Source organism: Phascolarctos cinereus, unplaced genomic scaffold (assembly GCF_003287225.1).
Source record: "Phascolarctos cinereus isolate Bilbo 61053 unplaced genomic scaffold, phaCin_HiC Scaffold_2;HRSCAF=192, whole genome shotgun sequence".
NCBI classification, from domain to species: Eukaryota; Metazoa; Chordata; class Mammalia; order Diprotodontia; family Phascolarctidae; genus Phascolarctos; species Phascolarctos cinereus.
This window is the reverse complement of record NW_027555625.1, coordinates 127,226,583-127,251,677: the sequence shown is the minus strand read 5'-3', so window position 1 is coordinate 127,251,677 and position 25,095 is coordinate 127,226,583.

Genomic DNA, 25,095 nt, shown 5'->3' with positions numbered 1-25,095 from the left:
TATACAGGAATCTTCTAGCAACCAGACTTCCTCCTGCTTCAGCACATCCCATGGCAAACAGGAATCCTCCAGGGGCCAGACCTCCAGGTACTTCAATGTAGCCTGGGGGAAATGTGGAAAAACCCCACCTGGCCTCAGCACACACCAGACACCACCACTAGAATCCCAGTTCAACACCAGCTAAGCTGCCAGACCTCTATAGCAGTGCCAGTCAACCCCACCACACACACTCAACACAGTACCAGATAGGAGGGTCCCTCATAGGCTTCAGGGCAACATTAGTGCAGCACCAGGTAAACAGCTAGGGCCTGCAGCCACTGCCACAAGAAGCCTAAGACAGAGCCCTTTCCCTGCTGAGAGCAGAGATCAAATTTAAAAGAAAGGAAAAGTCATAAATGAGCAAAAACAACAAAAAAAAGAATCTTACCACACAAAGTTATGATGGTTATAGGGAAGACCAAGACACAAACTCAGAAGAAGGCAACAATGTCGAAACATCTATGGGCAAAACCCAAAAGAAAAAAATCTCAATCCCAGAAAGAACCCACGGAAGAGCTCAAAAAGGAGCTTAAAATCATATAGGAGAGAGGGAAGAAAATGTGGATAAAGAATGAGAGTGATGCAAAGGAATTATGAAAAAAGAGTCAACAACTTGGAAAACTGCATTAAAAAGTAGAATAGGCCAAATAGAAAAGGAGATACTAAAAATCTACTGAAGAAAACAACTCCTTAAAGAGTACAATTGGCCAAATGGAAAAGAAAATACAAAAGCTAATTGATGAAAAAACATCTTAAAAAGTTGGAATTGGGCAAGTGAAAGCTAATGACTCTATGAGACATTTTGACTTGAAAAAAATTCAAAGGAATGGAAAAAATGGAAGAAAATGTAAAATACCTTGTAAGTAAAACAACTGACCTGGAAAACAGATCCAGGTGAGACAATATCAGAATCATTGGACTACCTGAAAGCCGTAATAAAAAAAGGAGGACCCGGGCAGCATCTTCCAAGAAGTTATCAAGGAAAACTGCCCTAATGTCCTGGAACCAGAGGGCAAAATAGTGATTGAAAGAATCTACTGATCACTTCAAGAAAGAGATCCCAAAATAAAAACCCGAAGGAATATTGTAGCCAAATTTTGCAACTATCAGGTCAAGGAAAAAATGTTGCATGTGGCCAGAAAGAAACAATTCAAATATCAGGGAATCACAATTAGGATCATGTAAGACTTGGCAGCTGCAACATTAAAGGATTGGAGGTCATAGAACATGGTATTCTGGAGGACAAAGGAGAGGACTACAATCAAGAATCACTTATCAGGCAAAACTAACCATAATACATCGAGGGAAAAAAATGGTCACTCAACAAAATAGAAAGATTTCAAGTCTTCATAAGTAGAAGACCAGAACTAAACCAAAAATTTGACCTCCAATATTAAGACCCAAGAGAAGCATAAACTGGTAAAAAGGGAAAAGAAAAAAAAAGTATTCAATAAAGTTAAACTGTTTACATCCTTACATGGGAAGATGATACTTGTGATTCTTAAAAATTGTATCACTAACAGTATAGAGAGAAGGAATGTGCATAGACAGAGTGTATAGGTATAAGGTGTATTTGAGGGAATTATATAAAAACAAGTAAGGGTTGGGAAAGAGGAATATAATAGATGCAGAAAGAAGGGAGAGGTAGAATGAGATAAATTATCCCACATGAAGAGACAAGAAAGACATATTACAGTGGAGGTGAAGATGGTAGGGTGATTGGCGTTGCTTGAACCTTAGTCTCATCAGTATTAGTTCAAAGAGGGAATAATATACACAATCAGACAAATATGAAAACGTATCTTTCCCTACAGGAAAGTAGGAGGGGCAGATTTAAATAAAGATGAGGAGGCAGGGGGAGAATGAGGACTGACAGAAGGGAATGCAGACAGAAGTGGTGGTAGACAGGTGTTAAACAGAAGCAAATTATTCCTCTTTTAGAGAACAAAGATTTGAGACACTGACCCTGTGAGCCATCTTAGAATGATCTGTTTCTGTGGGAAATACGCATTCAATAAGCACCAGTACTGAGCACCGTGCTAAAATCTTTACAAATATGATCTCATTTGATCTTCAGAATAACCCTGCAGGGTAGGTGGTGTTATTAATCCTATTTTTAGATTTGAAGAAACTGAAGCAGGCAGAGGCTAAGTGACTTGTCCAGGATCACAACAACTAGTGTCTAAGGCTGAATTTCAACTCAGATGTTCTAAACCCAGTGCTTTATCTACTATTTCATCTTACCATCTTATGTGTAAAATGAGCTGGAGAAGGAAATGGCAAATCAGTCCAGTTTCTTTGCCAAGAAAATCTCAGAAGGGGTCCAAAGGGTCAGACACAACTGAAATATGACTGAACAATAACAATGCTGATGGCTGAAGCCCTGGATTAGAACTCTTTTCAGCTGAGCTTCTTTGCTGCATCTATACTTGTGCACTGGTTTTTCTGTCTGAATCAGCGTTTGCCATGTGAGTCCACTCTACCTCACCTTCAAGAGATAGGGCACTACCCATGCCCCTATGACCATGTTTTGATAATCAGTTTCATTGTGCCTCTTTATGAAATGAGGGGAATGACTTTCCACAAATGGCTATCCAATTTCACTTCTCCCAGTCTACCATCCTTGGAATTGTTTCCAATCATCTTCAATCACTCTCATCTGGATGAAACTCCCTCTGAATCCTATTTCTTTTAGAGGAAGTTTTTGTTTCATTTTGTTTTGCCCCAAATGGAGCACAGAGAACTGGAGAGAATACTGAGCATCATGTAGTGGCGATGTGTAGAGGAAATAGCTCTGGGTTTGGAGTAGTAACATCTGGGTTCAAATCTTGCATCTCCAAACTGTGTGATCTTGGAGACGTTATTTATTCTCTTTGTGCCACAGTTCCTTCATCTGTGCATTGAAAGAATTTGGCTCTAAGATGTTAAAATCCCTTCTGTCTCTATGACTCTTATGGAATACAAAGGACCTCTCAACTTCCTTGTTTTGGACATGTTGCCACTATTAATGCAAGAGCAATTTAAAATGCCTTTTTTGGCTTCCATTTTATGCAACTGATAACATTCCAGATCCTGGTCAATTCTTGCTTAAATCTTTGGAATATGATTTACATTGAACTCTCTGCTTGTCAATTCTTCACTTTTGCTGTTGTGTAATCCTTTTTGTCCAGTAATTTGCGTGCCCTGTGGTAGATTTCTCATTGCATTTTGGGTAAGGAGCAAGTGAACCACCATAGCTGCACCAGCATTCTACAATATCCTCTGAGTGAACTGAAAAGCCAAACAAAGCCCCCCACCCTGCTTTCCTCTTCCCCTTTTCCCTTCAGAGAACTTCAAATGAAAACAGGAAACCAATCAGGAGAAACATTTCCTTATTCATGGGAAGCTTTGAGGAAAATCCTTACTATGTCTGGTTACAGCATTAGTCTGATCCTGGATTTGCCCTTGTTTGCCCAAGTTTTGGACTTACTTGAGTAGAGATTTTGTTGTTCAGGTGTTTCAGCCATGTCTGACTCTTCATGAACCCATTCCAGGTTTTCTTGGCAAAGATACTAGAGTGATTTGCCATTTCCTTCTCCAGCTCATTTTACAGATGAGAAAACTGAGGCAAAGATGGTTCAGTGACTTGCCCAGTATCACACACACAGCTAGTAAGTATCTAAGGCCAGATTTTAATTCAGGCCTTCCTGACTCCAAGCCTAGACTCTATCCACTGAGCCACCTTGCTACCCAGAGTACAGTAGGAACTTTTAAAAAGGGGAATGGCACCTGGTCAGGTTTCCTTGGTGAAAAAAATAATCTGTTGCTTCTAGATCTGTAACAAGAATACGATTTTTTTTTCTTTTTGCAAGACAGCTTAATGCCAGAATTTGCTTTATAGCTGATACAATATATCTTGTATTAAAACATAACAGGAATAATTTTAAACAGAAATTGCAGAAATTTTAAGTCCTCTGACAACTGCTAAGCCATTTTCTAATACTACAAATCTGAAGCAAATAAAAAAAAACAGATTGAATCTTAAAGATGATGTTCAGCCTCATAGCTGCTAAATATTTAGTTGGATAGGGCACTGGATCTGGAGTGAGGAAGAAACCTGGCCTCAGGCACTTATGAATTGTGTAAACATGGCCAAGTTACTTAAACTAAGCCTCATTTTCCTCATCTATAAAATGGGGATAATAATAGTACCTGCCTTTCAGTATGGTTGTAGGGATAAAAAGATAATACTTGTAACACATTTTGCAAACCTTAAAGTGCTATATGTAGCTGTTATTTATTAAGGTTTTATGTATCTAGAACTATGCTTTCCATATCATACACTAAAAAGGTAAAATAAGAGAAATAAATTCAAAGAAGAAAGGCAGTGTTACCTGTTTGAAAGAACACTAGACTTGTAATCAAGACTTAACTGTATTGGATCTTTTCTCTGATTCTTATAGTATAATTTTAATCAAGTCACTTAATTTTACCAAGCCTTACTTTCTATGTATTCAAATTAATTCACACATCACCAGCCTCAGGAAGTTGTTGTGATGATCAACTTGAGATAATGTGTGCGTGATTAAGTAGAATAAAGGCCAAATTTGTAGTCAGGGGTCCTGAGTTTGAATCTCAGCTCTAGAAGAGCTATGTGATCCCAGGAAAGTGATTTAATATCCCTGGGCCTTAGTTTGTTCATCTGTAAGATGAGGGACAGTGTTGACAACAACCAGAGTTTCTTCCAGTTCCAAAGCTGTGACACTGTGACTATATGGCAGTATGCAAATATCAATCAGGTTTTCTTATTATATTACAGTATTTATCTATGAACCTATTGATTTAAAATATATAGGAGGGAAAGTTAAGGAAATAGCAACAGAAATGACATTGGCATCAACTGCAACAATTTAATCTAAAAAGTTTAGCAATGTAAGTAAATAGCCTCAAGGAGAATAAAAAAAGCCCAGAAAAATGTCTTATTTAGCAAACTTCTAATTTATTTGCCAACCAGAGAGATATGGCCATTGACGACAATGTTGGGTTAGAATGAATATGAAATTATTTGTAAAATCTTAGGAATAAAGGTGATGGATAATTATGAACAGTAATGTCTCATAAAGTAAGAGAGAAGCAGTGAAGGATAAAAACAATTTAAAGAAAGCTTGGCAAGATATTCAATTAAGCAAAGTCATGCCAGGGCATTCAAGGATGAAAATGGAAGGACTATAAACTGAAGAAAAACAGAAAAGATTTGGCTGAAAAAAAACAACAACAACCTGGTTTCTCTTTCAAGAATTGGAAAACCACTACACTTAACCCTAACATAACAAGCCCAGCTGTGTTTATTGAGAAGGTAGAAATGGCACTGAAGAAAATAAAGTTATGAAAAGTAGCCACGATATACTAAGTGCTTTATAGGCCATCCATGTTGGAGGCCAAAGCACTATGAGGACATTGTAAAATCAATATAAAAGGTACCTAAAGCAAGGGAAACTGCCAAAGGTGTGTAAAAAGTAATCAAAAATGGTGCCTGAGAAAACATCAGTAATTAATGATTTATGCTTCTCTCTTCTCTAGATATCTTTTTGAGAGTCATCTACCCATGACTCAAGAGCATGCTCAATGAAGATATCATTAGGGAATGAAGAGGCTTCCACAAGCATGTTCAACAAAGTGATGCATCCTTATAATCCTGGCAGAGATTAAAATCCTTTTTCCATCTATTAGATAACAACTGAGGCAGCTGGAGGCACAGTGGATAGGGGAAAGGAGGGGAAGGGAATAAGCATTTGTATAGCATGTATTATGTGCCAGGCACTGTGCTAAGTGTTTACAAATATTGTCTCATTTGATTGAGTACTGGACATAGTGCTGGGCCTGGAGTCTAAAAGACCTGAATTCAAATCTAACTTAAGATATGTATTAGTTGTGTGATACTGAAAAGTTACTTGATCTCTTTTAACCTCAATTTCTTCATCTGTATAGTGGATATAACAGTACCTAACTCACAGAGTTGTGAGGATGAAATCATACACACACACATACATATATACATACATATATACTTACATATGTATACAGTGCCTCGGAAACTTTAAAGTACTATATATGTGCTAGTTATCATTATTTGTTATTATTATTGTTGTTGCTGTGTTTTCACTATTCTAAACCTAACGCTAGCTAGGTAGGAATTGACAGATCTTTCACTGAGTTGTGATTACCTTCAGGAACCAATGATCAGTTCTAAGCCAAGATAAAATTTGGGGGTAGGATTACATTGAAGGACTTGATAGATGTCAAGCAACAATGCAATAACAGGAGGAAAGAAATCTAACTCCAAACTAAATCTTGGTGCTGATTAATCAGTGTGTTTCAGGAAAACACATTATGGTATCTTTGATGTGTCCTTCAACCAAATGAAACAAAATGTAAAAAAAAAAAATTCTTATTTGTCTCAAAAGCATCACTGTGAAATAGAAGAAAAGCTAATAATTTTAGCTTTGCCTCACTTTTTTTTAACCTCACTTTCAGACTGGGAAACTAAGGTATATGCTGTGTCCAATCAGCTAATTTGGGGATTAGATAAGAAAGCTAATGAAGAATTCACAGGCCAAGGTTGTGTCAGTGTTTCTGTCCTAGAAATGTGGATGGTGGTTGTTAAAAGCTGTGGGGAGGTTCCACCCAGCAGGTACATGATGAACCCTGTTTTCCTACCACTTTAGGCACTAAATCTGCCCAACTAAGTGGCCCCTTTAGAATGTGACAGTTTTTTTTTTTTACCATGTTACCAATAAATGAACAGTCACAGACATAGTTGTATTCTTTTTGAAAGTGTGAGCAAGACTTTTCTTGCATTATCAGCATGATGACCAACAGGCCAAAGTCCATCCTGATGATGAAAACACAATGATAAAAAAATTATCATATTCTTTTATTCATTCTGTGCCCCCATTCGTTCATTCATTCAACAAGTCTTTGTTATACTGCTATATGCCAAGTACAATGCTTAGCACCGGGGATACAGAGATTAAAAAACAAACAAACAAAAAACTGCAATAGTAACCTGAAGAAGTTTGCATCCTTTTAAAAAAAAAAATTAAATGTATTTTTTATTATCTTCATTCCAAAATCTTTTCCTCTCTCTAGTTCTTCCCCCACCCATTGTGGAGGCAAGGAATATGATGCCCATTATATATATATGTAATTATGCAAAATATTTGCACATTAGCTATGTTGTGAAAAAAAAGCAAGAAAAATAAAGAGAAAAAATATGCTTCAAAATGCGTTCAAAGTCCATCAGTTCTGATGTGGGAAAATAGGGAGACTACTTTACTGTTGGGGCAGCTAAGTGGTGCAGTAGATAGAATATCAGGCCTAAAGTCAGGAAGACTCATCTGAGTACAAATCTGGCCTCAGACACTAGCAGTTTCGTCGTCTGTAAAATAAGCTAGAGAAGGAAATGGCAAACCACTCGATTATCTCTGCCAAGAAAACCCTAAAAGGGGTCACGAAGAATTGGACATGACCAAAATGGCTAAAAATGCAGTGTTGGTGGAGCTGTGAACTAGCCTAACCATTCTGAAGAACAATTTGGAACTCTGCCCAAAGGGCTATAAAACTGTACATACCCTTTGACTCATCAATGCACTCATAGGTCTATGTCCCAAGGAGATCAAAAAACAAGGAACCAATATGTACAAAAACATTTACAGTAGTTTGCATTTTAATGAGGACAACTATAGGTATTTAGGTATACAAATGTAAAATACATACACAGTACTGTAGGTACAAAGTGATTTTGGGAAGTAATGGTAGCAATTGAGGGTACTGGATCAGCTATTCATTTCCATTACCATTATTTAAGTCTTCATTTTCTAACAATGGGATAGATTGGAAAGAGTGCTGCTCTTTGGGTCAAGAGAGCTGAGTTCAAGTCCTGCCTTCAACATTTTTCTAGCTGTGTCAGCTTGGACAAATCATGTATCTTTCAGTCTACTTAAAGTGCTTTATAAATCTTAAAACATTATATAAATAGTCAGTTACTAACGGAGGTAGCATGGTGTGATGTATTGCATATGTGGCTTGGAATCATAAAATCCTGAGTTGATTCTTTTATCTGAAACTTACACGTAGGACCTTGGGCAAGAAACTGAATATGTTCCTAGGAAGACATCCTAGGATTTGTCATACTGTTGTTGAGTCATTTCAGTTGTTTCTGACTCTTTGTGACCCCATTTGGGGTTTTCTTGGCAAAGATACTATATGGTTTGTCATTTCCTTCCCTGGCTCATTTCACACATAAGGAAACTGAGGCAAACAACATTAAAGTGAATTGTCCAGGGTCACACAGCTATTAACTGTTTGTGGTCAGGTTTGAACACAGGAAGATGAGTCTTCCTGACTCCAGGTTCCAGCACTTAATCCACTCTACTATCTAGGTGTCCCAAGACTTGTCATAGAACAGTCAATTAAAATGGAATGGAAGGAGTAAGAGAAGACACGTTTATTAAGCACCTATTATATGCTGGACACTGCAGTCAATGCTTTACAAATATTATCTCATCTGATTCTCACAATAACCCTAGCAAATAAGTGCTACTTTTATAGTTGAAGAAACTAAGACAGACAGGATAAATGACTTAGGTTCACATGCAAATATATGGGATTACATTTGAACTCAGGTTTTCCTGATTCCAGGCCATGTACTATCCACTGAGCCACCTAGCAATCAGTGGACAGATGAAGAAGTCCCCACATCAGCATATTCCTGTGACGGCAAACTTACTGATCATTTGTGGGTTATTAATGTTGCTTCAGGGGCAGAAAGATTGAAGGCAAAAGGAAAAGAGAAGTGCAGAGGATGAGATAAATAGATAGTGTCATGGAAACGACAAACATGAACTTGGCCAGACTTCAAGAGATAGTAGAGGACAGAAGGGCATGGAATGCTATGGTGCATGGGGTCAGGAAGAGTTGGACATAACTGAATGACTGAACAACGGCAGCAAATACTATTTCCTTCTCTGCAAAATGAGATAAGAATGCACATACCACTTACCTCATAAACTTGTTATGAGGAAAAGCTTTGGAGTCAGTTATGAGCCCTTTGTTTTTCCCTATACTGGTTTTTGGTGAGGTCATTTTCAGGCAAGGGGATAGGGAATTATCAGGGAATACTAGAATGCAAAAAAGTGAAAATAAAACTATTTTAAGAATGTTTTGTAAAAATTAAAGTGGTATACAATGTTTTCTTACTCATATCATTGCTAAATGGTTACTAAGCACTCTGAAACTTCAGCCGTGATGTATGATCAGATTTAAGTATTCAAAATTAAGTAAATTAAAAGATACTTTATATTCCCAGCATGTGTATTTAAGACAATCATCATCAAATGGTATTTACTCAGTGTTGCCTTGCTCTTGAAAAAGGCATCAGAGACTGAACCTTGAGTAAATCTCAGATATTAAGAAGCTGTAACAGGACATTCTACAGCCCCAATTCTGCTTCTCCTATAACTCATTTTAAGCTATTAAAATGCAATCACTAATAGCCTTACTCCACGGGACTAATAGTTCCAGCCGCAGCAGGAAGTAGTGATGCCTGTATTCACTAGGTACCCTATACAAATTGACAGCCCTTATTTTGATTCCCTCCACCAAAAAAAAAAATGTAGCTTTGAAAGTGTGCCCTAAGAATTAAGTTGGTGCATATTCCCACTGTCAACACCAAAACACTTCACAAAAATTAACTGAGGGTGAAATTGAAATTGGAGAAAGCCATATCTCTCAATAGACAATTCATCTTTGAGGAAGAAGGAACAGAGGTCATAGGATTATAGATTTGGACCAGGAAGGAAACTGAAAGGTAATCTAGTCTAGAACCCTCATTTTACAAATGGGAAACTGAGGCCAAGAGAGGTTAAGAGATTTGTCCAATGTCATACAGTCTTCAAGCAATAGAGGTGCTCGTTTGGTCAGAGGATAGAAAGCTGGACATGGAGTCAGGAAAACTTGATTTCCAATTCAGTCTCAGCCACTTACTGGCTCTGTGATTGTGGACAAATCATTTTTGTCTGTTTCAGTTTACTCATCTGTAAAATGGGGATAATAATAGCACTACCTACCAGGGTTCCTGTGAGGATAAAATGAGATACTATTTGTAAAACTTTTTGTAAACCTTATGTTCCATATAAACACTAGCTATCATTAATTATTACTATTTTAACTTTTGATATTTTCTGTTACAACTTTGACAGGTGATAATCTAGCACCCCCAATAATGCCTAGCTTAACTGTCTCATGAGGTAGTCTGTTATACTATGGAGAGATGTATTAGGCAAAAATGTACAAAGACAATATGACAGAATAGAAAGAGTATTGCATTTGGAGTTAGGAAACTTGGGTCCATGATCCTTCATTTGTGATCCATGGAACCTTTACACAAGTCATTTTATCCCTCTAGGTCTCAGTTTTCCTCATCTGTAAAGTGAGAAACTTAAACTAGATAACCTCAGAAATATCTTCCAGACTTCCACCTATGATCATGTATCACTGAATGATTTAAAAGGGTTTTGTAAACCAATTTTTATGGTTGTGCAGAACAAATCAAGTCCATCCTCTACAACAAAGTCCTTCTAATTCTTCCCTGAAAAGGCAGGAGGAAGAGAAGGATTGCCCAAATACATTTGCCAAGCCATACCATAGAGAGTGACGGGTGCAATATACAAAAAAGAAGAGAGGAAAGGACAAAAAACATGAATGACTAAACAGTCAGTGAGAGGTGTAGCAATAAAACTCATCATCTCAGATGTCCAAAATAAATGTACAAAATAGTGAAGCAGCAATCCTAACTCAGGGATAAAATTTGATCCAAAAGGTAGTATTGAGGCTCAAAGATAGGACTCATGATAGGAGTATGGTTATAAAGATACAGAAGTTTATATTATACTCAAAATAAAAATAAAATGCAAAAAGATGGAAGAATATCACCAACTTAAGAAGATCCATTGATGCTAAGCAACTGGGGAATTGATAGGAAAGTATGATGGAGAACAGCAGTGTGAGAATCAATATTGAGAGAAAGAAAAATTATATGGTAGTATATTAAAGAACACATGAATAGAAAACGGGATATTCAGAAGATAAGATTGCAGGATAGGTTAAAATATTACAATAAGACATTACAAGTAATAACAGCCTTTCATTATCCATACATCCCCCACACATCCCTTGAATCTCTGTCTCTGTCTCTCTGTCTCTGTCTCTCTCTCTCTCTCTCTCTCTCTCTCTCTCTCTCTCTCTCTCTCTCTCTCTTTCCCTGTCTCTGTCTATCTCTCTTCCTCTCTTTCATGAGAGCAGTGAGGAAATCCTTGACTGTCCCTAATGAAAATTTCATTCTTCAACAGATGGAGGAAGCAGCTCAGGGAAATACTAGTCAAGACATAATTCTGACCAAGAAGGGGAACTAGTTGCTGAAGTAGAAATGATGAGAACCTTGGGGAAGGTGGCCACTGCATCTTAGAACTTGTGATAGGAAGTGAAAGAAAGCCATATATATTAGGATGTAAATCTAGGGTGATTTAGGCAGAACAAACTTTAAATTATTTACAGAACGAATGTGTCTAATCCCATGACTGAAAGTCGTATAACAGATTGCCCACAGAAAGTTCCCAAGAATCAAGACACAAGCTAACAATTCTGAAGATGAGAAGAGATGAGAGTGGCTTTGCAAGTAACTGGAAAGTCAACTTGAGTTTTACAAAGGTGTGTACAACTATAACAACTGGTGTTTATATAGTGGTTGAAAGTTTGGAAAATATTTTATGTGAATGTATTATTTGGGCTTCGAAATTACTCTGAGAGGTAGGTATTCCCAGTCCTACTTTACAGATGAAGAAACTGAGGAGTAGAGAGATAAAGTAGCTTCCTCATTGTCAAATGAGTGATTTGTAAATGCCAGAGGCAGCAATTGAAACTGGTTTTCTGGACTTATGGCTGGCACTCTACTTAACTATGCTATGATACACTGCCTCTGTACATGAGACCAGATCTTGGAGGATGAATATATAGAATGTTTCTTTAGGAAGAGTAATGCCACACTTTTGCATGTTCTCATCACCCCATGGCTAGATTATTTCAATAACTTGCTTAGTCTTTTTGCCTCCATTTGCTCCCCACTCCAATCCATTCTACTTTCAGCTTCCAAAGTGATCTTCTTAAAGTGCTGTTTTCATGTTAACCTCCTACTCAATAAAATTTAGTGGTTCCCTGGAAACTTCATGATCAAATATCAAAACTTCTTTTTGGCTATGAAAGACCTTCACTCTCTGACCTTTTTCTAGCTTTCCAGTTTTCTTATACTTTTTCCCCTTCATGTACTTTACAATTCAGGAGCACTAGACTTCTTGCTGTTTCTTGAAGACAATACTCCATTTGCTGAATGATATTTTACTTCCTATCCTCCATGCCTGGAATGTTCTCCCTGTTCACTTCCATCTCTGAGTTTCCTTTGGGACTTAGCTCAGAAGAATCTGAGATAAAGGCAGAAACTTTCTGGGAGAGTCCTTTCTCTTCTCTCTCTCCAAGAAAGCTTGAGTGTCTACCCATCTGGTATTATGTATCATTTACACTATATATGTATCTTGTGTGTACACAATTGTTTGCAACTTATCTCACATTAGAATGTTAGTTCCTAGATGCTCTCAAAAAACCTACAGAGACTTACATGAACTGAGCAAAGTGAAATGAGTAGAACCAGGAAAACATTGTACACAGTAACAGCAATATTGTAAGATGATTGACTGTGAATGACTTAGCTAATCTCAGAAACACAATGATCCAAGACAACTGCAAAGGACTTATGAAAACTATACATTCCCAGAGAAAGAATCAATGGAGTTGAATACAGATTGAGGCACACTTTTTTAAAACTTTCTTTTCCTTGGGTTTTTATTTTGGTCTATGTTTTCTTTTACAACATACTAACATGGGAAATATGCTTTGCATGATTACACATGTATAACCCATATGAAATTGCTTGCCTTCTCAATGAGGAGAATGAGGAGGGGGGAGAGAATTTGGAACTCAATTGATAAAATTAATGTTGATTTTTTTATATGTAATTAGGGGAATAAAATATTAAATAAAAAAAGTTGACTCAAAAAAAAATTAACTCCTTGAGGGAAGGAACTATCTATTTTTGTATCCTTGATCCTTAGCGCAGTGCCTAGAGCACAGTATAGGATTAATTAATATTGACTAATTACTAGATAGATTAATTTGTAAATTCTTGGAATGAGAAGAGCTAATGAGGAAAGCAACAAGCAACAACAAAAATGGTTTAAAGTTATGTTTGGTAGCAAGAGAAAAATAAAAGAACAAGTAGGACTGCTGCATAGGGCAAATGAGACTATGATCATAGAAAATGGAAGGAAAGTAGAACTATCCAACTTTAACTTTGATTTTATTATTGCCATTACAGAGTAAGACTTTTCATCTGAGGATAGCAGAAAATGAAATGGTTTAATTGAGAATTCATTCCAAGCTAATTGAGACTGATAGTAATGGCATAAAACTACCCTCAAATAGTTCAAGTCACCAGGTGTGGTGGAAATGTATCCAAAAAATTCATAGATTATGAGCCATGTGTGTTAGCATATCTAGGCCATGCTGTACACATCTGTTTGAATCCAGTGTTCTGAAAGAGCTAAGAAATTAAACTTTTGATTCACTGCCAATTATATTTTTTAATTTACAATTTATTTTTAACATTCATTAAAAAATGAGTTATGAATTCTTTCGCTCCTCCCACATATCCTCTATCCATTGTGAAGGCAAGAAATGTAATATCAATTATATATGTGAAATCATGCAAAACATATTTCCATATAGCAGTGATCCTTGAAAGCTGATGAAGAAATAAGGGAAAAAATAAGAGAAGGGTAAACTTTGTTGCAATTTCCAGAAGATGTAAAAGAATGAAGTCCCTGAACTTTCAGCAATGAGCTTGACTTTAGTATCTGACAAAATCCTGGAATGTTTAATTATAGAGATCATCAGTGAGCATTTAAAAAAGGACCAGGTGATCATTCAGAGTTTCAACAGCATCATTGAGAACAGGTCATGGCAGACTAAGCTCATTTCCTTTTTTGACAGGATTATTAGACTGGTAGATTAGCAGAAATGTTAGCAACAAATTATTCCCAGATTTCAGGATGGCATATGACAGCGCCTTTCATACTAACCTGTGCACCTGAAAAGATGTTGACTAAGTGATAGTGTATTTTAAGTTGCTCTTGAACTTGTTTAATAAAAGAACCATTGGAGTAGTCAGCAATAGGCTGGCCTCCATAAAGGTTGCCTTCCATACCTGTATTATATTACCATCTCTTAGAATCTCAAGCTCCATTCAGTTCTCACCTTTATATGAAACCTTTCCTGGTACCCTTAGTTGCTAATGCTCACTCTTTCCACAGGTTATATACTTTTTCACATATTTATATATTTATTTATATACATATTTTGTCCCATAGCAGACTATCAATCTATATTCCCAATACCCAGCCATAATAGTTGGTGCATAGTGGGCACTTTATGAATTCTTGCTGAATTGCAGTAAATTGAAGTGATACAATATTCTGATGAATTTTGCAGATGACATGAAAGTAGGTGAGAGAGCTAGTCAGTGGACTGAGACTTAGGAAAGAAAATAACTTCAGTAGCCTAGAAAATGTGTTAAAGCTAATAACAAATTTTCACAGGACTAATGACAAAAACAGAAGGAAGAAACATAGGTAGAAAATAACTACATTGGGAAAAATTCTGGGTGTCATTGTCAGTCACTAGTGTGACATGGCAGAATTAAGAGAGGCATGATATTCAGGATGAAGGAAATAAAAGTTCCTCTGTACTGTATTCTTGTCAAATTACAACTAGTATTTGATTGTGCTCTCTACATCACTTTTTTATGAAAAACAGAGAGTAAGTGTAACATGCCAATAAAATCTAAATATATTTCTGAAACAACTGGTGACCATGCCATGTGAGGATGAACAAAAACAACTCTGGGTGTTCAGTCCCTAAAGAGAAGCCTTAGTTGAGGATATACTAATCATCTCCAAGTATTTGAAAGTCTTTCATATGGAACAGGGATTATACTGGTACTACTTGGCCCATGAGGGTAAAACTAGGAACAGGAGATAGAATATATAGAGGCCATATTTAGATTCAATATTGGGGACAGAGAGATATCTGTAAGATCTTCCACAAAAGAAGGGGGTGCTCCATTGGTTAATAGTGGGTTCCTCTTCTATGGACTTCTGACAACAGAGGTTTGATGGCTACTGATCAGATATTTTGCAGAGGAGGTATCTATTTGGTTCTAAATTGGACAATTTGGCTTCCAAGGACCCTTCTAACTCATTTTCTGTGATTTTTTGAAAAAATGGAATACAACCAAGAATGAACTAGGGTATCAACTAATGGGAAAATAATTATTTTAAACATTATGCTCCTATGTAAATTTTTTTTCTACAATGCTAAATTTCTAGAAGGTGGGTTCTGCATTTCAAAGTTGTTTTTTCTACAATTTAGACTTATTCAACTTTGGCCAACTTTGGTTACGTATCCTAAATGCCTTCCAAGTTATGATGGATTCACTTGTGGCCCAACTAGCGCTATGTATTCAACAAGATCCTTCCACTTCTTACCTTCACAAGGCAAATCATTCCACAATAGAATTGAGTATTAAGATGGAGGATAAAATGTGATTCCTAGAAACCATTATAGGTTCACAAAGAAATAATATTTTAACAGTGTGGACTTCCATTGCTTACTATGTTAGTAGTCTGTTAGGTCAGGTCAGTGCCACTGAAATAACATACATGGATTTTAGCAAGGCACTTGATATAGTCTCTGATGTTGTCCTTGTGGACAAGGTAGAAATCTATAAATTGGATGATAAGACTGTTAAGTGTACTCAGCGGTGGAAAGGTCAGACCCAACAAGTGATGACTTTATTCACATGAAAATTTATTCTGTTATTGCACATACACAATTCAAAACTCTTAACAGAATGAGGGTATAGATGGTACACTTTCCAAGTCTATGCATGACTTGCCTGCTGTTTCCTCATATTTTGTCTGTACTCCTGTAATCATTGTCATCCCCATCCCCTAATTTTGATTTCACCCCTGAGTCCTCTGGTTCTAATAAGTGAGGTTTTGGCATTAACTTGCTTAGGACCAGACATCTATACCATTTCAGTGCCATCTTAGCATCACACCATACTCCCCCTCCCCACATTTCTAGTTCTTTTTTATGTGATGTCTTCCCCATCGGAATGTAAGTTCCATAAGACCAAGGACTGGGTTATATTGCAACTCAAGCAATCAGCACTGTGCCTGGCACCTAGCAAGAATTTAATAGAAAGTCATTTTTTTAATCTATCTATATACGATGTGAAATTATGAGGACTATATTGGGTTACAGAATCAGTATCCAAAAAATCTCAACAATTTACAAAACAACAAAAAGAATAAATGTAATATCTTATTCTCAGTTTTTTTTAAAGCTATAATGTATTTTTAAGCCTGTTTAAAAGAATACAACCCTCAGCAAATTGGTAACGCATAATCATCATTTATTATTGGAAATGCCAAGCTCATATCTTTTGAAATTGTTTGCTCTGAGTTAGGGAAATATTGTCTTGTCTTCAGATTCAAAATAGAGAAAAAAAAATAGAACCAAAAAAACTTCCCTAGGCTAGGAAAGCAGAGGAGAGACACAATCACTTTGTAGCACTGGTTTATTTACTTTCCAAAGAAACATTCCCATCTTGTGGACATTTATGGCACTTCCATTCAAGACCATATTGACTGTTGCATTTTCACAACTACAGACATTCAGAGCCCCACACAACTATTTCAGTTAAATTTCAATTAAATAATGTCCCTGTTACTTGAGCATTGTGATAAAGCTTGGTTTACTGTGGAAATACTTGAAGCTGTAAACTAACTCTCTCTCTCTGTATGTATATACACACACACAGAAACACACACACATATGTGTGTATATATATATATATGTATATATATATGTATATACACACACATACATACACATACATACATGAAGGGTTTTAAAAACCAAGTATAAAATTTTTTTTATCATATCTATCCTTTGATCTTATTACTATTCATATTAGTCTGGCATAAATTAAAATTATATATGTGTATATATGTATATATACACAGGGAGAGAATATAATATATACATATATACGTGTATATACATATATATGTGTATATATACATATATATGAAACATAATTAATTGATCTTGAATATATGTATGTGTGTGTGTATATATATCTAGGCAATATGAACAGTTATTGTACAGGTCTGCACATAGGATATGTGATGTCTTGTGGGAGGGCCAAAAGTAAGCCCGTATAGCTAGCCTGTAAAGCAAGGGATTCTAACTTGGGTCTAGGATTTTTTTTAATACTCTGATGAATATATTTCAATATAATTTGCTTCCTTTATAATCTTAGGCATTTTGTTTCATGCATTTGAAAACATGATTCTTAGAAGGGGTCATAGGAATCACCAGATTTTGGAAAGGGTCCATGACATAGGAAAAATAAGGTTAAGAATCTCTCCTGTGGAGACTGTGGAGAGGGAATTAAAGCATAAGAAGACTGGAAAGGTAGAGGGAACTAGGTTGTGAAAGGCTTTAAATGGTCTTTGAGCCAAGAGTTAATAATGAACCTTTGGAGTTTATTGATTAATGGAGTGATGTACTGTGACCTGCACTTCAGACTTGAGGGATGGTCCCTGGTTAGGAGGCTATTGACATAGAGCAAATGAGTAGTGATGAGAGTGTAGACTAGGGTTATATTGGCAAAGTCATTTGACCTCAATGGTCTTCAGTTTTGTCTTCTGTAAAATTATAGGATTGAAATAGATGATCTCTAAGGGTCCCAGAAAGTCAACATCTTACTATAGGCCACATTACTGTACTTAGCACTAGAGATACAAAGGAAGGAAAAATAGGTCCTGTTCTCAGAGAGGTCACAGTCTAATGATGCAGACAACATGTAAAGAACTATGTACAAACAAAACATTTCACACGAGCAATATGTAAGTAATCTCCAAAGGAAAACATTAGTATTAAGGGTACTAGTAAAGGCTTCTTGAGGAAGCTGAAGTTGAAATAAAGAGAAGACACAACCAGTGACTATGCATGGATTTGAAAGATAGAGGGGCCTTTTGATAGAAGCAGCAAGGAAACTAGTATCACTGGATTGTGAACTTTATGGAAGGGAATAAGATGTAAGAAGACAGAAAAGTAGGAAGGGGTCAGGTTATAAATGGTTTTAAAAGCCAAGCATAGAATTTTCTCTTTTATCATATCTAAATCCTTTGATCTTACTACTATTCATATTAATTTGACATAAATTAAAATTTAATCTTTGCTATTGACTGATGCTTTGACATAGAGCTGAATTGCATGCTTGAAGTCTGTGCTAGTGGGATCTCCCCAGCTAGAAAGATTTTGAGTATTGGCTTCATGACAGACTCTCTATCTGTCCTCTAAAGACCAGCCTGGCTAATTATGGATCTGCATATTGCCAAAAAGTCAGGATTCACGTGATGGATTTTTTTAAAAAAAATTCTATTTGTTTGTTTATTTGCTACTACAACTCATGAAGATAATATTCTATGAGATAGAGGGCTTGGGGTATGAGTTGTTGGAGGAAGGATATACCCCAATGAAATTAGAAATCCTTGAAGTATTAAAATAAGAAAATTAACAGTGTGAGGCTTATTAGTTAATCATTTTACAATGAATTATTATTGGGTTAGAAATTTTCAAGGGATATGGCTTTTTGAACTGCCTTGTGAACTGCCACTAAAATATGATAGCTCTCCAGTCCCCTATTGCTATGATAATAACTGGCTTTACTTTGATGTTCTTAAGTTTTCATATTCCCTTTAGCTTCTCAGCTGGAGATAAATATGTATTAATTTATTTTTTCTGCCTCATTTTTTTTTCTTTAAAACATTTTCCAAGAGGGACAGCTTTATAAAGAAATGATATAGTAGAATGAATGCTAGATTTAGAAACGTTTGGAATCCTGATTCTACTACATCCTTCCTTTGTGACTTTAGGCAAGTTACTTAATTTCTCTTGTCCCCAGAGAACATCTGTTAAATGAAATATTAGGCTCAAAGATCTCCAAGATCCTGTCGAGCTCCAAGAACTGTGAACACTAAATTCTACCATCTAATAAGCTCAGTCCAATATACAGAATGCTCACTCTGTTAGATTTCTAGCCCTTGGTGTCAGTGGTAGTAGTCAACATAGTTTCCTGGAGGAAGCAACCAGATCTGATTTTAATTCCTGTCACAGACCTGGCTTTGTGACCTTAGGCATGCTATTTCCCTTGTAACACCATTTTCTCTCTCCCCAGAGAAAAAGTCTTGCCATGACTGGCTCACAGTGTTGCCTTCAGAATTAATGAAGCAGTGTTTATAAACTGCAGGCTCTAAGAGATGAGCTCTTAACATCTTTGTGCTCTTTTGCTTGTTTCTACAATGCTAAAAGGTACGTGTGAACAATGTTTAAAGGTGGGATGGATGCACCTCTTCTCCAACAGGAATGGAATTGCTATTATTATTTGTTACGAGCCATTAATGGTTCTGTATATTGGATTTTATCAGCCTCCTCCAGGTGATGAATGGGCTTCCTAATACTGCACACTGCTCCCCCCCACACACACTCCTTCTCTTGGAGTATTTCCAGGCTTGGCAGTGAACATTTCCCTATAACCCAGGCAGAGGAGTGGGTTAAGTCTCTGGCTTTATAGGCATGCAGAAGAATTGGACTTTAGCACGCAGTTGCAGCACAACACTACTTGTCTTCAACACGTGAAATGAAAGCAATAAACATATATATTCTAAGTCTGTTTTCCATGTAGGGAGTGAACTTTGAGCTTCCCAAAGTCATACAATGCACGCTCAGCATCTTCTTGACAGCAAAATATTGTTGAGCGAACAGGGGCCATAGGACACACACAAAAGGAGCTTAAGATACAGAGGATTCTAGCCTGCTCCACTTGCACTTCTAAAATGTAGGCAAGGTAGTGGCAGTCAGGTGTGGGGGATGGGCTGCTGAGCATGGACTTAGGAAGACTTAGGTTCCAATGGTATTACTTGTGACTTTGGAGGAGTCATTTATCCTCCCTGAGTTTCTTCATCTATAAAATGGAGATAATAAAAGTGCCAATATCATAGAATTTATGAGAGGATCAGATAAAATAGCATATGTAATAGTTTTGCTAAGTTCCATTGTTATATAAATGAGTCCTATTTGTAGTAGCAGTAATAATAACAATAAACTATCTAATTGAAAAACAAACCCTTTGTGTTCTGTCAACTGAGCTTAATATTCTCAGAGATAGCATTCATAGAAAGGGTATATGATAGATTTCAAAATGTGAAGGCCACTAAAACAATTGCACAAAAATACTTTAAATGTGTCTTATGGGAGTAGAGTAGATTGGGGATGTTTGTGTGTGTGTGTGTGTGTGTGTGTGTGTGTGTGTGTATGTAAACACATGCACAAGACAGAGGCAGAGATGAATCAGAGAGAGACAGAGAAAGAAAGTGAGAGGCAAAAAGGGAGAGAGGGAGAGGAAGAATGAGACACAGAGAGACAGAGACAGACAGAGACAGACAGTGAGAGAGACAGAGATTCAGACAGAGATACATAGATACAGAGGGACACAGAGAGAGAAGGAGATACATAGAGACAGAGAGACACAGAAAGAAACTCAAGACAGAGACAGATACACAGACAGAAAGACAAAGAAATATGGAGAGAAACAGTGAAAGAGACAGGAAGATACAGAGAGAGAGAGAGACAGGAAAAAGGCAAGAGAAAGAGGGAAGGGGGAGAGAGGGAGAGAGAGAGAGAGAGAGAGAGAGAGAGAGAGAGAGAGAGAGAGAGAGAGAGAGAGAGAGAGAGAGAGAGAGTAGTCCAACTCCTTGTACAAAAGCTTTAGTTGGCTTGGAGACTTATAGAAATAACAGAACCTCACAGGAAAAAAACAAAAGGGGCAAAAGAGGTGTGGATGATAAATAAAACATGGTTCTCAAATCAATGAATAAATGGTAACTTGAGTTGTGGTTTACTGTTGTAGCCCTTCATTGCATTTCCATAGTTTAAACTTTATCTACCCTAGAGATTTGGAGTTGATTTGATGAAGTTTTGTGTCTTTCTGGGTGTTGTATTCTTGCGTTATTTCAAAGAGTGGTGAAGTTAACAGTAACTAGGTTTGCATTTCGATTTGCTGCATCTGGAATAGTCCCTGATGTGAAATCTGTTTTAACCTATATTTCAATGGGGAATCTTGAGTCCATCAACTCTGGTGTCTCTCAAGCTGTCAAGCCAGACTCCCTGGGGAGATTATAACCTCTTCCAGGGGAGGCTCATGCAAGCCTCTTGAACATTCTTTAAAAGGAATACTTTTACCCTGTTTCTCAGAAATTGGCAGACCCTGCTGCCCAATTAAGATTCTCCCTGCCTTCTCCTGAATAGATGCAATATGATAAGCTAAGCTCAACAATCAAACTTGGGGGCTGTAAAAACAAAATAGAATTTATTTTCTGTTCTCCTAAACTTCCAAATCATTTAGGAAAGGACTCACCAGCTTAGATGCTGACATACACTGTCTTCTGTCATTTCCAATGTTTTCCAAAAAGGGACCTGAATCCTCCAGACTGGGGAAAGCTCTAGCTCGCTAAGTGTGTCTAAAGGACACAGCAGATCTAAAAATATCTAATGAGCAACATTAATGCAAATGTTTGTCAGTTACAGAAGGATGGTCCAATGGCACTAAACTGAGCTAAAAATATATGAAACATGTTATAAATCAAAACAAGAGGCTCATTAGTGCAAACATGAAAGGTCTGGATTTGGGGGGAGGATGCTTCTCCATTTAACAGGCTGTTCCCTAAAATACATACATACGTACATACATATGTACATATATACATACATATATACATATACACACACTTCTACACAACCAAAGATAACACATTTCCTCTACGTAATCTGATGAGCAAAGCATTGGGAATGGTGGCAGGTTTAGCAAGAGCTGTGTTTCTGAAATCATGTGGGCTCCACGTCTTCTTAATACTGCCCTCTGTAATACACAGAACAGCCTTCAGCTTTGTGATTTGAACATCTGGCCTTAAGTTTCAAAAGGCTTGTGAAGTCTACTCAGCAAATTCAGCTATGTATGATTGGATTCACTATGAATTCTAGAATTAATGTATGTGCAACAAGCAGTTATACTTCAATAACATTTCAGCATGAAGGAAAACCAAGTCCAAGAATTATGGAATTGACATGTTATTATACTACTTTCCTTCATTATTGGCCTCAGGTTCATTTCTGACTGAGGACTTGGCATTACTGATGAAATTCCTGTGTCCTACCTTTTTTTTCACCAGACTACAGCTACTCAAATGGCTGGATGCATCTATCTCTTTTCCCCATTTGTAAGGAGCCCAGTCTAGTCATCTATAGGCAGCCAGAGCCACTTTCAAAATTGACAGGCTTTCAAATGATGGCCAAGGAATAATCCTATCACAATTATGGAGAACGGCAACAGTGGCAAGCCCACCTGGGAAAAAGAATGACTTAAAGCTCTGAAGATTAAAATAAAGAAAGCAAACACATGGAGACATACACAATGAAAGTGAAATTCATTCTCAGGGTGAGATAGCAGAAAGAGTGCTACAATGAGACTCAGGGGGAGTTGGGCTCTTGACCAATCCTGCCTCTGACATTTACTAGCTATATAGCCAAGTTACTTCATTAGCTTGTGAGCTCCTTCAGAGCAGGAACTGTCTCTTTTGCCCTTCTTTGTATCCTCAGAGCTTAGCACAGTGCCTGATATAAACGCTTGTTGGCTGACTTCACTAAGATTCACTTTTCTCAATTATAGAATAAAGATGACAACATTCATAGTGATTAGTATGTGGGGTTATAGTTTGGCTCAGATGATACAATGTAGTTATAAATGGTAGGTATTATCATTATCATGTTGCTGTTTAGTCATTTTCAGTTGTGTCTGACTCCTTGTGACCACATCTGGGATTTTCTTGTCAAAGATACTAGGCTTGTCATTTTCTTCGCCAGCTCATTTTACATATGGGGAAACTGAGGTAAACAGGGTGGAAGTGACTTACCCAGGGTCACACAGCTAGTAAATATCTGAGACAGGATTGGAACTCAGGTCTTCAGGCTCACCACTCTATCCACTGCACCACCTATCTGCCCATTATTATAGTAATGCTTATTATTAAAGGTAGGGTGAATATGTGGATAGAGTCCTAACAAATTGGCGTCAAGAAGACATGATTTAAAATCCTGACAGATACTAGTAACGTGACTGTAGGAAAATGACTTTACCTCTCTCAGGCTCATTTTCTTCATCTATATAATCTTGGTAATGGTAATACTTACCCCAAAGATTTGTCCTAAAGATCAAAAAGCTGATTCATGTAAAACATTTCATCATACTTAAAGCACCGTATTAATGGCAACAATTATTACTATACTATCATTTTCATCATCATTCAGTTTTGAACAAATCTTATATTCAATGTAGAAAATCATCCTGGGACAAGTTTCTGTCTTCCCTACACTTTCAATTCCATGTAGAACAGAAGTTATAAGCATTTGCAATGGTCATATCTATTAAAACATTCTTCCTACAGTATTTATTATTATTATTATGAATAATCTCATTCTTCTCCCCTTTTCTGATGTTGTGTGGATAGAAACTGCCAAAGAAGTTGCTGTCCTGCTGTTATTATTCTTTTATATTCAATAATCTCCAGAGTATTATGTAGTTGAACCTCCTACCAGGCTTAGAACACTATTCAGAAACATGCCTTAAGAAAAATTTTGAAATCTCTTGAGATCCAAGAGCAACTCCATCTACTTCTGTAATTTCTGAATATATTATAAAAGACACTTTCTGAATATATTATAAAACACAAATAGACATAGGTGGGCTAGGCAGAAATCTGAAGTAAGGTGTCAGTGCATGCTATGGTATTTTATTTTCTCTAGTGAATTTGGTGGCTTCAGAGAAAACCAAAAGAAAAAAATACATTTGCTTTGTTAAGTACCAAGGTATATGAAATGGGAATTGGGTACCTGCTAGGCCAAGTTCCATACCATAAACCACTTTTACCATCATCCTTTATTTCACAAGTCAGAGCAAATTACCAAGGAGTATGGCATTAAAACCCATCTTGCTGGTTCAATCCCTCTTCTGAAGAGAAATGAAGCGGCTTTATTAGGTGTTAACAAATGCCAACTCTCACCCAGTTCTGTGACAGATAAGGTCAATTATATAGATAGCCTTTCCTCCTTCTATTTGGAGTATTGTGGTTGGTGGGCCTCACTTAGTCAACTTTTCATTAGTGGATAAAGAGTTGCTACAGAATGTGACAGAAAAAATCAAAGATTTTTGAGGGTCTCCAATCCTATCATTTCTTCACTATCTTATAGAAGCAGACCAGGATGCCAGGCAGCCATTGCCTGAAACTAGACATCATAGCAAAGCAAAATAAAGTGTTTTGTCTCATTTTCATGTACCCACTCTTAGTCTTCTTTTGCTGACCTAGGGAGAATAATAGTCCTGATCAATAAAAATTAAGAATGAGAGATGAAGAACCACTTGAGTTAATATTGTCTTGAGTTATGATCTCTTTCTTTGGTTTTTCAGAATGCATTTCTTCAATGGGATATGGTAATAGCAGCACATACATAGTGCTTTAACATTTGTAAAATGCTATACACATAGTGGTATCTCATTTGAGGTTCACAACAACCCCGCAATGTAGGTGCTAATATTATTCCCCATTTTCCATGGGGAAACTGAGCCTGAGTGAGGTTAAGTAACTTGCCCAAGGTCAGACAGCTATAAGTATCTGAGGCAAGATTCAAATAAGGCCTTTATGACTCAAAGTCAGATACTCTATCCTG